Source organism: Saimiri boliviensis, chromosome X (genome assembly GCF_048565385.1).
Source record: "Saimiri boliviensis isolate mSaiBol1 chromosome X, mSaiBol1.pri, whole genome shotgun sequence".
In the NCBI taxonomy this organism is placed as follows: domain Eukaryota; kingdom Metazoa; phylum Chordata; class Mammalia; order Primates; family Cebidae; genus Saimiri; species Saimiri boliviensis.
The window spans coordinates 109976238-109992987 of record NC_133470.1 but is presented as its reverse complement, the minus strand read 5'-3'; positions in this window follow the sequence as shown (position 1 = coordinate 109992987).

The following is a 16750-nucleotide window of genomic DNA, read 5'->3' as shown; positions in this document are numbered from 1 at the left end:
TTATGATGGACACGTAATTAGAAGTTAACATTTTAAAATTGAAATATTAGAATTGTAAAATTTAATGTTTGATTAACTATAACAAAAGGAATTAATAAATTTTAATAGTATGAAATGCCTCATTTATTACTATTTCACTTTTTTTTTTGTACTCACCCTGTTCTTAGATAAACCCAAATGATTTTTATGTGATTTTCAAGGTCCAACATAGTCTGACTCTGACTTACCTATACAAATCACATTGTACCCAATGACCTCCTTTATAACTTTGCTTGCTTATATCTCCGTTTGGAGTCTCAACCCAACATAACAAATAAAGTGACAGTGGACACCTTGTTTTGCTCCTGATTATAGAAATATTAAATCATTGGTCAAAGGATTAAATGATTCAATGTTGAAAACATTCAACCATTTAAAATTAAATCATTTTTCTTAGTTGACCTTTAACAGTTGAAGAATTTCCTTCTATTCCTAGTTCACTGAGCATTATTATTATGAAAGGATGCTGGATCACATCAATTGGTCTTTCTGAATCTACAGAGATACTCATGAAGTATATTTCCCTTATTCTGTTAATATGATGTTTGTATTGATAGATAATTATGGTGAGTTAAATTTACATTATCCTAAGATAAATGCTTACTGGACATAGTGTAAAATGCTATTTATATGCTGCTGGAATTCATTTGCTAATAGTTTGCTGAGAATTTTTGCAACTATGTTACTAAGGCATATTAATACACAGTTTTCATGTTATGGGTGTCTGGTGTTGGTATAACTTCAATACTGAATTCATACTATGAGTTGGGAAGTATGACTGCTTATTCTCATTTTGTAGAATATCTTGTGAAAATTGGTGTTACTTCTTCAACTGCTTTCCAGAATTTACCTGTGAACCCATTTAGTCCAGGAATAGGCTCAGGCCAACTGCTGAAATTTTACTTTGTTTTGTTGGTTTTTAAATTACTAATTATATATCCTTACTTGTGAACCTATTATGATTTCCTACTTCTTCTTGAGTAAGTCTCTGTAGTTTATGCCATTCTAGGAAGATGTTCATTGCATCTGGATTTTCTAATTACTTGGCATTCAATTCTTCATAATATTCATGCATAATGATTCCTAGATCATATGGTAGCTTTATTTTTAGTTTTTCGAGGAACCTCCAATCTGTTCTCCATAATAATCATACTAATTTACATTCCCACTAATAGTGTAAAAAGACACCCTTTTCTCCACATCCTTGCCAGAATTTGTCATTGCCTGTTTTTTGGATATAAGCCATTTAACCTGGGATGAGATGATATCTCAATGTGGTTTTGATTTTCATTGCTCTGATGACAAATAATGTTGAGCAGCTTTTCATACCCCTGTTTGCCATTCATATATCTTCTTTTGAGAAATGTCTATTCAATTTTTTTGTCCATTTTCAAAATCAGATTTTAGATATTTTTTTCCTATATATTAGTTGGAGCCCTTTATATATCAGGGTTAATAGTTCCTTGTCAGATAGGAACTTTGTAAATATTTTCTCCCATTCTCTCTCTTCACTTCGTTGGTTGTTTCTGTTATGGTACAGAAGACTCAATTTGAAGTCATCCCCTTTGTTCATTTTTGCTTTGGTGTCCTCTGTTTCTTGGATATTACTCAAATAATTTTTACTCAGACCAATGTCCTGGAAATCTTTCCTAATGTTTTCTTGTGGTAACTTCATAGTTTAAGGTCTTAGGTTTAAATCTTTAATCCATTTTGTTTGATTTATTTTTATGTGACAAGAAAGCAGAGTCTAGTTTCATTGTGCATATGGATGTGCAGTTTTCCAAGCACCATTTATTTGTTTATTTACAGATAGACTCTCACTCTGTTGCCCAAGCTGCAGTGCAGTGGCCCAGTGTCAGCTCACTGCAACCTCCGCATTTCGGTTTCAAGTGCTTCTCTTGCCTCAACCTCCCAAATAGCTGGGATTACAGTCGCATGCCACCATGCCCTGCTAATTTTTGTATTTTTATTAGAGTCAGGGTTTCACCATGTTGGCAAGGCTGATCTCTAACTCCTGACTTGTGATCTGCCTGCCTCAGCCTCCCAAAGTGCTGGTATTATAGACGTGAGCCATTGCACCTGACCTCCAGCACCGTTTATTGAGACTATCTTTACCCCTTGGCACCTTTGTTGAAAATGAGTTTACTGTAGGTATGTGGATTTCTTCCCAGATTCTTTATTCTTCATTGTTTTATGTATCTGTTTTCATGCAAATACTATGCTGTTTTGGTTACTATAGCTCAGTAGTATAATTGAAAGCCAGGTAATTTGATTACTCCGGTTTGATTACTTCTTCCTCAGGATAGCTTTGACTACTCTGGGTCTTCCATAGTTGCATACAAATTTTAAGATTCTTTTTTTGTATTTCTGTGAAGAATGTCATTGGTATTTTGATAGTAATTGCATTGAATCTGTAGAAGGTTTTGCATAATATGGACATTTTAACAATATTCATTCTTCTAATCCGTGAGACTGAAGTATCATTCCATTTTTTGGTGTCCTCTTCAATTTCATTTATTGATGTTTTATAGTTTTCATTATAGAGATCTTTCATTTCTTTAGTTAATTCCTAGGCATTTAATTTTATTTGTCGCTGTTGTGAATAAGATGATGATGATGATCTTGATTAGTATTATTATTATTATTTTGAGATGGAATCAGACTCTGTTGCCCAGGTTGGAGTGCAATGGTGCAATCTCAGCTCACCACAACCTCTGCCTCCCAGATTCAAGTGATTCTCATGTCCCAGTGTCCCAAGTACCTGAAATTATACATGTGTGCCGTCACACCAGCTAATTTTTGTATTTTTTAGTAGAGACGGGGTTTTGCCATGTTGCCTAGGCTGTTCTCAAACTTCTGACCCTAGATAATCTGCCTGCCTCACCCTCTCAAAGTGCTGGGATTACAGCCGTGAGTCACTGCACCTGGCCAGATTATTTTTTTATTTGCATTTCTCATGGCTCACTGTTTGTATATACAAATGCTACTGATATTTGTATGTTGATTTTGTATTTTGCAATATTATTGAATTTGTTTATCAGTTCTAATGGTATTTTGGTGAAGTCTTTAGTTGTCTTTCAAATAAGAGATCATATAATCTGCAAGTAAGGATAATTTAACTTTTTCCTTTCCAATTTGGATACTCTTTATTTCTTTCTATTGCGTGATTACTCTAGCTGGGCCTTCTAGTACTGTGCTGAATAACAGTGGTGAAAATTGGCACCTTGGTCATGTTCCAGATATTAAAGGAAAGGCTTTCGGTTTTTCCACATTCAATATGATAATAACTCCAGGTCTGTAGGATTTAACATTTGTTATATTGAGTTATATTCCTTCTATCCTCAGTTTTTTGAGAGTTTCTATCATAAAGGGTTTCTCAAGTTAATTAAGTAGTTTTCCATCATCAATTGTATTGATCCTATGGCTTTTGTCCTTTATTCTGTGGACATTGAAAGGAGTTAGCCAGCTTGCTTTAAGCAGACAGTAGGGAAGGGTCCCCAGAGAACCTCCAAGCTGTGTTTTGTGTAGGTAAGGAAATTTGCACAGGGAGCTTGCCTAAACATGCCCACAGTGGACTAAGGGCCTGTGTGTACACTCGTAAATGCGGTGAAGCCACCAGAAGTTTGTACCTTATACAAATAGGGAACCCAGCCCCATCAGCTTGTATGTAAAAGCCCTTGTGTTTAACTGTGAAAGGGACAACTAGGAACCTGCTTTTAGGACTCCTGTCTTTCCTGAGAGCTTTCCTTTTGCTTAATAAATTCTACTGCCCTCATTCTTTGAGTGTCCATGTGCTTAATTTTTGCTGGTAGTGAGACAAGAACCTGGACTCAGCAGAGCTAAGGAGGAAAAAATCCTGCCTTAATGTGATGTTCCATATTGACTGCTTTGCATATGTTGAACCATCCTTGCATCCCATGGAAAAATCCCACTTGGTAATGAGAAAGGATCTTTTTAATACACTGTTGATTTTGATTTGCTAGCATTTTGTTGATGATTTTTGCATCAATATTCATCAGAGATATTGGCCTGTAGTTTTATTCTTTTTTTTTTTTTTTTTTTGATATGTATTTGTCTGGTTTTGGTATCAAATTAACACTGGTCTTTTAGAATGAGTTTGGATGTGTTCCGTCTTCCTCATTTTTCAGAACATTTTGCACAAGATTGGTATTACTCCGTCTTTAAATTTTTAGTAGAATTCAGCAGTGAAGCCATCAGGTCCTGAAATTTTCTTTACTGGGAGATTTTTTTGTTTCAATCATGTTACTTGGTATTATTATCTTCAGGTTTTGGCTATATTCCTGATTCAATCTAGGTAAGTGGTAGGTATCTAGTTGTTTTTCATTTTTTTCTAAATTTTTCAATTTATTGATAGATAGTTGCTCATAGTAGCCATTAATGATTCTTCCAATTTCTGCAATGTCAGTTATAATGTTTCCTTTTTCATATCTGGTTTTATTTATTTGTATCTTATCTTGATTTTTCTTAGTGAATCTGGCTAAAGATTTGTCAATATGGTTTAATTTTTTTAAAAAAACTTTTTATTTCATTGATTTATTTGTATTGTTTTATTTCAATTTCATTTCTTTCTTATTATTTCTTTTCTGTTACTAATTTAGGATTTGATATACTCATGCTTTTCTATTTCTTTAGGATGCATAGTTAGGTTGTTTCGGTTTTTCCTCCTTTGTGATGTAGAAATAGTTTTCTCTAAATTTTCCTTTTAATTCTATGTTTGCTGTATCCCATAGGTATGGTGTGTTTTGTTTCAATTCACTTGTTTCAATAATTTTTACTCTTTTTGTAATTTCTTCACTGACCCACTTGTTATTCAGAAGCATATTCCATGTATTTTTACAGTTTTCAAAATTTCTCTTTTTAATAATTTCTAGTACTAATTCATTGTAGTCAGAAAATATTCTTGATATTCTTTCAAATTTTTGCATGTTTTGTGACTTGTTTTGTGACCTATCATATGGTCTATTATTGAGAATGATCCTGGGCTGAGGAAAAAATATGTATTCTGCAGCTGTTGGATGAAAAGTTCTGTAAATATTTCTCAGCTCCATTTGTTCTATAGTACAAATTAATAGTCCAATGTTTCTCTGTTGCTTTTATGTCTGGAAGATCTATGCAATGCTGAAAGTGGGGTGTTGGAGTCACCAGCTCTTATTATATTGGGGCTTATCTCTCTCTTTAGCTCTAATACTATTTCATTTATATATCTTGATGCTTCAGTGTTGGGTGAATATATATTTAAAATCGTTCTATCTGCTTGTTGGATTAATCCATTTATCATTATACAGTGACCTGCTTTTTCACTTCTCATAGTTTTTGTCTTGAAAACTATTTTGCAACTACCCTTGTCCTTTGTTGTTGTTGTTGTTTCCTTAGGTATGGAATGGAACATTGTTTTTCATCCTTTTTTTCCCCAGTCTACGTGTGTCTCTATACATGTGTTTCTTGTAGGCAACAGATCAGTAGGTCTCAGGTTTTATCCATCCAGGCACTCTATATTTTTTATTGGAGACTTTAGATCATTTACACGCAATGATATTTTTGATAAATAAGGACTTACTCTTGCCATTTTGTTATTTGTTTCTTATTGTTTTGTGGTCTACCCATCCTTCTTTCCTTCCTTCTTATCTTCCTTTTAATGTAGGTGACTGTATCAGGTGACATGATTTAGCTTCTTGCTTTTTATTTTTTGGGTATCTGTTTTATGTCTTTTAGATTGAAGTTACTGTGAGTATTGCAAAAAACAAATAGACAAAAATAAAACTAATAAAAACTTTACACCTTAACTTTAACACCCTGCTTTTAAATTTTTGTTGTTTCTATTTATATTTTATTGTAATGTCTCTGTACTAAGAAGTTGTTTTAATTATTATTTTTGATTGATTCATCACTTAAACTTTATATTCAGTATAAGAGTAGTTTACACACCACAGTGACAGTGTTATCATATTCTGTTTTCCTGTGTACTTACTATTACCAGTGAGATTTGAACCTTCTGGTGATTACTTACTGCTCTCTAATGACCTTTTCTTTCTGATTGAAATACTCCATTTAGCATTTCTTGCAGGAATATTCTGATGTTGATGAAATCCTTCAGCTTTTGTTTGTCTGGGAAATTTTTTATTTCTCCTTTATGTTTGAAGCATATTTTCACTGGTTTTTCTCTTCAACCATAAAAGTTGTTTTTCCTTTAGCACTTTAAATAGACCATGCCACTTTCTCCTTGCCTGTAAGGTTTTCACTAAAACGTCTGCTGTCAGTCATATTGGAGCTCCATTGTATGTTACTTCTTTCTTTTTTCCTGCTTTCAAGATCGTTTCTTTATTCTTGATCTTTGAGACTTTAACTGTTAAATATCTTGAGAAAGTTGTATTTGTGTTAAATTGCTTTGGTACTGTATAACCTTCTTATATTAGGATATTGCTGTCTTTCTCTAGGATTTGAAAATTCTCTGTTATTTTCACTTTGAATAAACTTTCTATCCCTGTCTTTTTCCCTACTTGCTCTTTATAGCCAATAATTCTTACATTTACCCTTTTGAGGCTATCTTCCAGATCCTTTTGGTGATATTTGTTGTTTCGTATTGCTTTTTTCTTTTGTCTCCTCCAACTGTGTATTTTCAAATAGCTTCTATTCAAGTGCACTAATTCTTTCTTCTGCTTGATCAATTCTGCTATTAAAAGACATGTGCATTCTTCAGTATGTCAATTGCATTTTTCAACTTCAGTATTTCTACTTGTTTCCTTTTAACTACATAAATGCCTTTCGTGCGTTCATCTGATAGAGTTCTAAATTTCTTTTCTGGGTTCTTTTGAATTTCTTTGACTTTCTTAAACTCAGCTATTTTTAATTCTATGTCTGAAAGTTTACTTGTCTCTGTTTCTGCAGGATAACTTTCTCATGCCTTGTTTAGTTTATTTCATGAGATTATGTTTTCCTGGATCATCTTGATATTTGTAGATGTTCTTTATTGTCTGGTCATTAAAGAGTTAGGTATTTAATTTGTCTGCACAGTCTGAGCTTCTTTGTACCTTTCCTTCTGGGGTAGACTTTAAAGAAATTTGAAAAGACTTGGGTGTTGTAATCTAAGTTGTATTTGCTTTAGGGTTCACTCCAAGCTCAGTAACGTTGTTCTTACAGACTCTTAGAGGTATGGCCTTAACGGTCTTGGACAATATCCGGACAAATTCTATGGATTAGCAGGCAAAGGCTTTGTTCTCTTCCCTTAATTTCTGTCAAACAGAGTCTGTCTTGGTCTGTTATCAGTCAACTGAAGCTGAGGGTGTAGTGACACCACTATTATTTCAGTGTTGCTAAGTCAAACTGAAGCCAGTGTAGCTCTTGGTCTCACCCAAGGCCTGCTGTAGCCACTTTCTACTTCTCTCTTATGTTTGTTCATGGCCTTGGGGCTCTGCAAACAGCTTTTGGCAATGCCAGCCAAGTCTGTATCCATCCCTTCAAGGCTGCAATTACACAGTCCACCAAGTAGACTTTTAAGGATTTTTCCCCTGGTGATGCCATCTGACAGTCAAGGACTAGAGTAATAAATTGTGGAAGTCTAACTGATGCTCCATTGTACTTCAGCTGAGCTGGTGCTCAAACCACAAGAAACAGTTTTTCCCACTCTTCCGTCTTCTTTCCAAAGGCAGAGAAGCCTTGGCCTATGGCCACTATCACCACAGGCCACAGTGGAGTACTGTCAGACTATTGATGTTCCCTTATGGCCTGAGGGTGCTTCAGGTAGCTTGTCCTGAATACTGCCTGACCTGGGACTCACATTTCAGGGCAATGGGCTCTTCTCTGGCCCAGGGCGGGTCCAGAATTTCTATCCAAAAGCCAAGCCTCAGTACTGGGGACCCTAAAAGTCTACTTGTGTGGCCGGGCGTGGTGGCTCAAGCCTGTAATCCCAGCACTTTGGGAGGCCGAGGTGGGTGGATCAAGAGGTCAAGAGATCGAGACCATCCTGGTCAACATGGTAAAATCCCATGTCCACTAAAAATACAAAAAATTAGCTGGGCATGGTGGCGCGTGCCTGTAATCCCAGCTACTCAGGAGGCTGAGGCAGGAGAATTGCCTGAACCCAGTAGGCGGAGATTGCGGTGAGCCGAGATCGCACCATTGCACTCCAGTCTGGGTAACCGGAGCGAAACTCACTCTCAAAAAAAAAAAAAAAAAAAAAAGTCTGCTTGTGCTCTACTTTCTGTGTCCAAGCTGATCCTTAAGATGCAAGATGGGCCGGGCGCGGTGGCTCAAGCCTGTAATCCCAGCACTTTGGGAGGCCGAGGCGGGTGGATCACGAGGTCAAGAGATCGAGACCATCCTGGTCAACATGGTGAAACCCCGTCTCTACTAAAAATACAAAAAAAAAAAAAAAAAAAAAAAAAAAAGATGCAAGATGAAGTCCCTTTAATTTTTCCTTCTGCTTTTGTCAAGCAGACAGGCTTTTACACCAAAGCCAGCATAGCTGGAAATGTGCTGGGTCTCACCTGAAGCCCGAATGTCTCAGGGTCTTACCCAAACCCTTGACATAGTAGCTGAGTATCACTGCTTAATATTCAGTGCCCAAGGTATTTTAGGTTAGCAAGTGATGAATGCTGCCAGTGCTGCCAGGACTAGGTTCTTCCCTTCAAGACAGCAGGTTCCCTTTAGCTCAGGTTGCATCTATAAATGCCAAGGATCTAGGGTGTGAAAAGGGGGCCTTCTGACATTGACTGGTGCCTTATCTTTCCGTGGCTAATCTAGTATCTAAGGTGCAAGACGAAGTCCTCCCCAATATTCCATCACTTCTCCTCAGTTAAAAAGAAAGATTCTCTTGTAGCTCCAGGAACTGTGTTGCCTGGAGTTAAGGAAGGAATGATGCCATCACTAGTTTAGCCATCCCAGCTGGTGTCTTAGTAGGTTATGTGCCTCCCCCGCAATTCAAAGTCTATGGGCTCAGTTCAGTCCTAGGACTAACTTCAGTGTTAGAATCCTTGTGACTTGAACTTCCTTTCAAGTTAATTTCGAGGCCCAGGGCATCTTAGCTCATGGTAGTGAGACTGGGTTCCAGGATGCAGGGGAGGTCCAGCTCCTCTGCTAGGGTATGTTTTTCTAAGCCCTTGGTCCCTCACTGACCCAAGAATGGGAGGGATGACCCCACCAGACGCGGTGGCTTATTTAAGTAAATATCGGACCCCAAAGAGTTTTTACAGAAAGTGATTTCTTTAGGCAGAGAGAGAGAAAAAGGAGAAAGAAACAGAAAGAGAGTGAGCTCTCATGTGTCGTGAGAGGGGATCCGGAAATGGAATTCACCCGGATGTGGAAGAAGAGGACTTTTAACCTGGGAGATATTCCCACCCTATTTAAGTTTTCTGGCCTATGAAAGGAGTTCTTTTAAACTTCCACTGGAGTGATTGATCTTTGAATTTTTCCCGCATGTGCAAAAGCTAAACAAAGACCTCTAAGCTCCCGGATGCAGACGAGGGTGGAGGTATTGCGCTGGGAAGTTCTTGCTTTTGAAACTATGCCCACTTGTAGGGCCAGGAAGAGAATACATTCCCTCAGTGGCAAGGTTTGCAGAAACTCGAGTTCTTCCCCTTGAAATCTGCTATTCCTTTCTGGTAAGGGTTGGTTTAAATGCTCGCTTCCTGAGTTGGCATCAGCTGAGTTTGATCCAGTTTTTCTTTCTTCCATGGCAGGACAGCACTAAGTTCAATGCCTCACAATTGCTGTGTTATCCATCCCAAAGCATCCAGAGATTTTCTCTGCACCAAGCCGCTGCTGCTGGGGTATGGGGAAGGGGTGGCATATGTGGTTAAAAAAGTATTTTGTTTTGTTTTGTTTTTACCTCTTTAGTGCCTCTGAGTGATAAGAAATTGAAACCAGGTATTGTGTATGCTCACTTGATTTTTAGTTCTTAGGAAGGTGTGTTTTGTGTGTAGATTGTTGAATTGGTGTCCTTGTTGGGGAGACAATATGTAGAACTTTCTATTCTGTCATCTTGCCCTGCTTCCAATGCTATCTTTATTATTTCTTTCCTTCCTCTTGTTTGGCTTTAGTTTGTTCTTTAGTTTGTTTTTTCCTGTCTTAACATAAATATTTAAGTTACTGAATTGATACATTTCACCATTTTTTTTTTTTTTTTTTTTTGGAGATGGAGTTTCGCTCTTGTTACCCAGGCTGGAGTGCAATGGCGCGATCTTGGCTCACCGCAACCTCCGTCTCCTGGGTTCAGGCAATTCTCCTGCCTCAGCCTCCTGAGCAGCTGGGATTACAGGCACGCGCCGCCATGCCCAGCTAATTTTTTTGTATTTTTAGTAGAGACGGGGTTTCACCATGTTGACCAGGATGGTCTCGATCTCTCGACCTCGTGATCCACCCGCCTCGGCCTCCCAAAGTGCTGGGATTACAGGCTTGAGCCACCGCGCCCGGCCCATTTCACCATTTTTAACATTAGTGTTTGTAGTTACAATTTTCTGATAAGCATTGCTTTTGCTAAATCTTATGATTTATGGTATGCTGTGCTTCATGTTATTTTACCTCAAAGCATTTTCCATTTCCCTTGTGATTTCAAGGATGGATTGTTTGTTTGGAATGTATTGTAGTGTATAATTATCACGTAGCATGTATTATCAAAATTCCTTCTTTTATTGATTTGTAATTTCATTCCATGTAATCAGAGTGTCTTAAACTGTTTGGGCTGCTATAACAAAATGTTATAGCTAGTAGCTTATAAACAACAGAAATTTATTTTTCACGGTTTTGGCGTTTGGGAAGTCAAAGATCAGGACACCAGCAGATTTGGTGTCTGATGAAGCCCTGCTTTCTGATATTCTGTCCTCTTGCTATTTCCACCTATGGTAGAAAGGAATAGCTAGCTCTCTGAAATCACTTTTATAAGGGGGCTAAGTTCCAATCATGTGAACTTTTCCCTCATAATTTAATCACCTCCCAAAGGTCTCACCTCCTAATATCATCACCTTAGAGGCAAGATTTCAACATATGAATTTTGAGAGAAAGATTCAGTTCATAGCACATAGACTATAGCTATTGTGTTCCTATCCTTTAAAATTTGTTGAGGCTTGTATTATAACTTAAAATATGGTTAATCCAGGAAAACGTACCATGTGAACTTAAGGAAGTATTCTTCTTTCAGTGAGAGGCCTATCCTATAGATGTTTGTTAGGTTTAGGTGGTTTTTAATATTGTTCAAGTCTTCTACTTGCCTTGTTGTTATTCTGCCTAGTTGTTTTATTTGATATTGAAAATGGAGTACTGAATTTCCAAACTATTATAGCTACATTGTGTATTTCTCTATTTAATTATGTCAGATTTGTTTCACATATTTTAAAGATTTAAGTGAATATAACCGTATAGCTGTTATATATTCTTGAAGGATTTACCCTTTTGTCATCATATAATTTACTATCTAGTAATTATTCTAACCTTGTTTATTTTGCCCTTTATTAATAGATACACTCGAGTTTTTATGGATTAGTGTTTATGTACTATTTCTTTTATTTTCATATTCTTTTACTTTCAAACTGTTTGTCTCTCAATGTATCTTATGTTTTCTGCTCCTCTATCCCTCTATTGCTGGTTTCCTTTGTTTTAAATATATACGATATAGCATACCACTTCAACTGTTTTAGTCTTTATTTTAACATATTTTGTGGAATTTCTTTTTTTTTCTGATTACCCTGGGATTACAACTATCATCTTAAATTAAACATATATAGTTTGTATTAATAGCAATTTAATTTAAATATTATAGAAAGCTTTCATAATATATAGCTCTATTTCATCCTTTTTGTTATTATTGGCATTCAAATTAAATCATTATACATTTTAAACCCATCAGCACAGATTCACAATTTTATTTTTGCATTTGGCTTTTACATTTTAGAAAATGCATAAAGAAAAATAAATTTATAACATCTTTTATATATCTCTTGAAGTAATATTGTAGTTACATTTATTGCTGTTGTTTATTTCCTTGTGTGAGTTTGAGTACATTCCTATCTATAGTCTTTCATGACACCCTAAAAAATTCCTTTTACTATTTCTGGTAGGGCAGGTTTGTGGGCAACAGATTTCTTCAGTTTGGGTTTATTGGATAATATATTAATATTTCTTTCATTTTTGATGGCTGATTTTCTGGATGTAGAATCCACGAGTGACAGTATTTCTTTCAGCACGTTCATCATATGATCTCACTTCCTTCTGGTCTCCGTGATGTCTGATAAGAAGCCTACTGTTAATGTTAGTGAAAATTTCTTTTACATGATTAGTTGCTTTTCTTTTGCTGTTTTACAGATTCTTTCTCTGTCTTTGCCTTTTGACAGTTTGCCTATGATGTGCTCAGCTGTACACTTTAGAGTTATCTTAGTGGGAATTTATTGACCTTAATGGATAAGTAGGTTTTTTTTTTTTAATCGAATTTTACAAATTTTCAACCATTATTTATTTAAATTTTGTTTGTGGTTCTTCCTTCTGTTCCCAGTCTTTCTGGAAATCCCTTTTTGCCTATGTTGGTATGCCTCCTGGTGTCCTACAGGTCTCTTAGGGTCTGTACATTTTCTTCTTTCTGCTATCTTTCTGTTCCTCAGACTAAAAAAAATTGATGTGACCTATCTCAAGTTCACTTGTTTGTTCTTGTGGCTGTTCTCATCTGCTGTTAAGCCCCTCTTTTTCATTTCAGTTGTACTTATTCATTCAATAATTTTATTTATTTGTGTATATTACCTATGACTTTATTGACATTTTCTATTTGGTAATACATTGCTGTGGTTTGAATGTCTAAAATTCATGTGTTGGAAAATTGACCTCTAATGCAACAGTGTTGGGAGGTGGGACTTAATGACAGGTGATTAGTCCATGAGGGCAGAGAGAATGGATTCAAGCTGCTATCACAGGAGTTTTGCCATGACCAACATGCTAAGGACAACTCTGGTGAGGGCTCAGAAGAAGAGAAGAGCTGTAGGAAATGTCTGAAACTTCTTAGAGATTACGTGATCATTACCAGAATGCGATTAGAAATATGGACAGAAATGACCACTCTAATGCGGGCTCAGACATAAATGGGGACTATCTTATTGGAAACTGGAGTAATGTTCATCCTAGTGATTGATTAAATGACAAAAAATCTTGATTGAATTGTGTCCCATGCCTGGGAGCTTTATGAAAGCTGGAATTTAAGAGAGATGAGCGAGGATATCTGGAAGAAGAAACATTAAACAAGCTATCTGTCTTATTTTAACTCTATATAGTAAAATGCAAAAGATTGGAATTATATAATGATGGAATTTATAATGTAGAGGAAAGGAGAAATTGAACATTTGAAGCATCCCCCAGCCTGGCCATGTCAAGAATGATGACGCTTCTTTAGGAGAGAATAACAAGGATGTGCCAAGTGATTCTTTGATAAAAATATTAGTATGTCTAAAAGAAAGCCAGGTACTATTCAACAAGACAATGGGAATATGACCCTGAAGGTGCTTGGGAGATCTTCAAGACTGTCCCTTATATCGTAGGCCCTGAGCTCCAGGTGGACCAAATGGTTTGGGGTAAAGGCCTGGGGTGCTCTACAAGGATGCCTTCAGACTCTGTTGCCTAATTTCCAGCACAGTGTTCCTTGATCACCCAAATTGTGGCTCAAGTAGATCCAGGTGCAGTCAAACCCACTGTTCCAAAAACTACAAGCCATGAACCCCAGAAGTGTCCATCTGGTGCTAATTTTGCAGATTTGAACTAAGCAAGAGCTGTGGGGGCATAGTTTCCTCCACCTAAATTTCAAATAATACATTTGACTGCCTGGGGTCCAAATAGAAACCTGCTGCTGCAGGGATGGATCCACTGCAGAGAATTCCCATTAGGACAATGCCTAGTTAAACCACAGCTGTAAATCCTCTTCCAAAACCCTGGAGCTATAGAACAACCCGTGGTTGCAGCCCCCAACTGCAGGCATGAGATTTCAACCCATGAGAGCTGCCGCATGAGCTGAGACCAGCAAAGCCATGGAGGCAGGGCTGCCCAAGGAAGTGGGAGCCCAACCACAACGCCAGTGTGTCCAAGAGGTGGGAAACAATATCAAGGTAGGTTATTCCCGAGCTTTAAGATTTAATGTTGCTACCCTATTGGGTTTTGGACTTATTTGGGACAAGTTTTCCCTTTTGCCTATTTCTCCCTTTTCGTATGGAAATGGCTCCTATGCTTGTTCGGCCATTACATTTTAGAGATAAATACCTTGTTTAATTTCACAGGCACATGGCAGGAGAATATTTTGCCCCAAGATGAATTGTGCCATTAGTCTCATCCATATCTAATTTTGATGAAATGCTGAACTTTAGACTTTTGGGTTGCTGCTTGGAAGGACTTAAGACTTTGGAGCTACTGAAACAGAATTAATATACTTTGCATTGTGAGAAGGCCATTAATTTGGGGGGCCAGGCATGCAATGCTATGGTTTAAATGTGTTCCTCAAAAAGTATGTGTGAGATTCTTAATCCCTAATGCAGCAATGTTGGAAGGTAGGTCCTAATAAGAAGTGATGAGGCCATGAAGATAATGTGATTGAATTATTGCTGTTATGAGAGGATTTTTATTATCACTGAAGTGGTTTTCTCATTAAAAAAACGAGTTTGATCCCCTTCTGCCTCTCTTTTTGCTTTGTCCTTATTTTTCCCATTTGCCTTCTGCCATGGGTTGATGTAGCAAGAAGACACTTGCAAGATGCTGGCTTCTCAATTTTGGACTTCCCAGCCTCCAGAAATGTTAAAAAAAAAATACATTTTTTGTTTATTATAAATTACCCAGTCTCAGGTATTCTGTTATAGCAGTATAAATGGACTAAGAAATATATTTTCCCCTAATGTCTTTTATTTATCTAGGTAGTTATCTTTAGTTTTTGATCATATCTATAATAACTAATTTACAAGATCATACTAATTTATAATATAATAAGTTAGTTTTTTAAAGGTTTCTGATTAGCCTCTAGTTAGCCACAACTGGTATGTTACACTGTTGCTTCTGGTTGTTTTCAACATCCCTGAGATAGGGTTCATGCAGAGTGAGCTCTAAGCCAGGTGAAATTAAAGTAAGCACTGAGAATAGAGCTTCTTGGGAAGCTGCCAAAGAGGTGGAATCGCAACAATTCCTTGTGGATGTGATTTGGAGGCATGTCCAATCTTTATAAGCCCTCCATTCGTTATGGGCTAATCTTCTAGTTTCCAAAGCTACACTCATTCTCATGGTGTTGCTTTTCAAGTGTATCACACAGCTAAAGAGAGGGGTATAGAAATATGGTAAGTGAAAATGCAAAAATGTTCATTGTTGTTACTGAAATTCAGTCATTGTAAAAGTAAACTATCAGATTATCCAAGTGTTTTGGTTAATTTCCAAAGTTCAGGAAAAAAAATGATTTCTTTAATATTTTTACTAACTTTTTTGAGATCATTAGCATCATGGGAATGCTTGTTGCATAAAATAGAATTTAAATGCCTATGTTCATATTCAAAGAACAGCGCCCAAAACATATGCAGCAGAAAGTGAAAGAAATCAAGAGAGAAATAAAAAATTCAACAACAATACTTGGAAACCTCAATGTTTCATTCTCATGTGATAGAAAAACTAGACAGAACATCAGTAAGGTTACAGGAGATTTAAACAACAATGTAAAATAACTTTACTTAATATTAAAACCACCAAGAACAGCAGAGGATACATTATTCACAATAAAACATTTGAACAATGTTCAGTAAAACCTATATGCTAATTTATAAAGAAAAGTCTCCACAAATTCAAAAGAACTGAAGTCACATAAAACATGTTTTTTGACCAAATAAATTGAACTATATTAGAACTCAATAACAGAAATAAATAGGATAAATTCACAAATAATTGGAAATTAATTCTAAATAACCAGTGGGCTAATGAACAAACCATTAGAGACATTAGAAATTATTTTGAGCTGAATGAAAATTAAACCACAGTATATCAAAATTAATGAGATACATTGAAGTAGTGCTTGACAAAAATTTACAGTTTTGAATGTCAATTTTACGATAGAAGGAAGCTCTCAAATAACCTAACAGTTTACCATAAGCAACTAAAGTAAAACATATATATATATATATATATATATATATATATATATATACAAAAAATGCAGAAATAAGGGAGCAATAAAAATTAAGGCTGAATAAATGAAACAAAAAATAAAAAATTGATATAAAAATTAGTGAAATTAAAAATTAGTTCATTTAAAGAATCAATAATAATACTGACAAACCTTTAGCTAGACTGATCAACAGTTTAAAAAAGACTACTAAAATTATGAAAATGCAAAATGAAGGAATAATTATTATTGACCCTATAGAAAGAAAAATGAATCAGAATACCATGAACAACTGTGTGCCAACAAACTAGATAAGTTACATGAAATGGACAATTTCCCGAGCAAGTGCAAGTTACCAAAATTAACCCGCGATACAAAATTTACTAGATATAAGACAAGTAAAGGGACTCAATTAGTTATTTAAAACTTCCTACACATCAAATATTAGGCCCATATACTTTAACAAGTAAATTCAACCAAACATTTAAAGAATAAATATTTAAAATTTTTGTGAAACACTTTCAGAAAATTGAGGAGATAACACTTCCTGACTTAATCTATAAGGCCAATATTACTCTTTAACCAGAGCCAGAAAAAGAT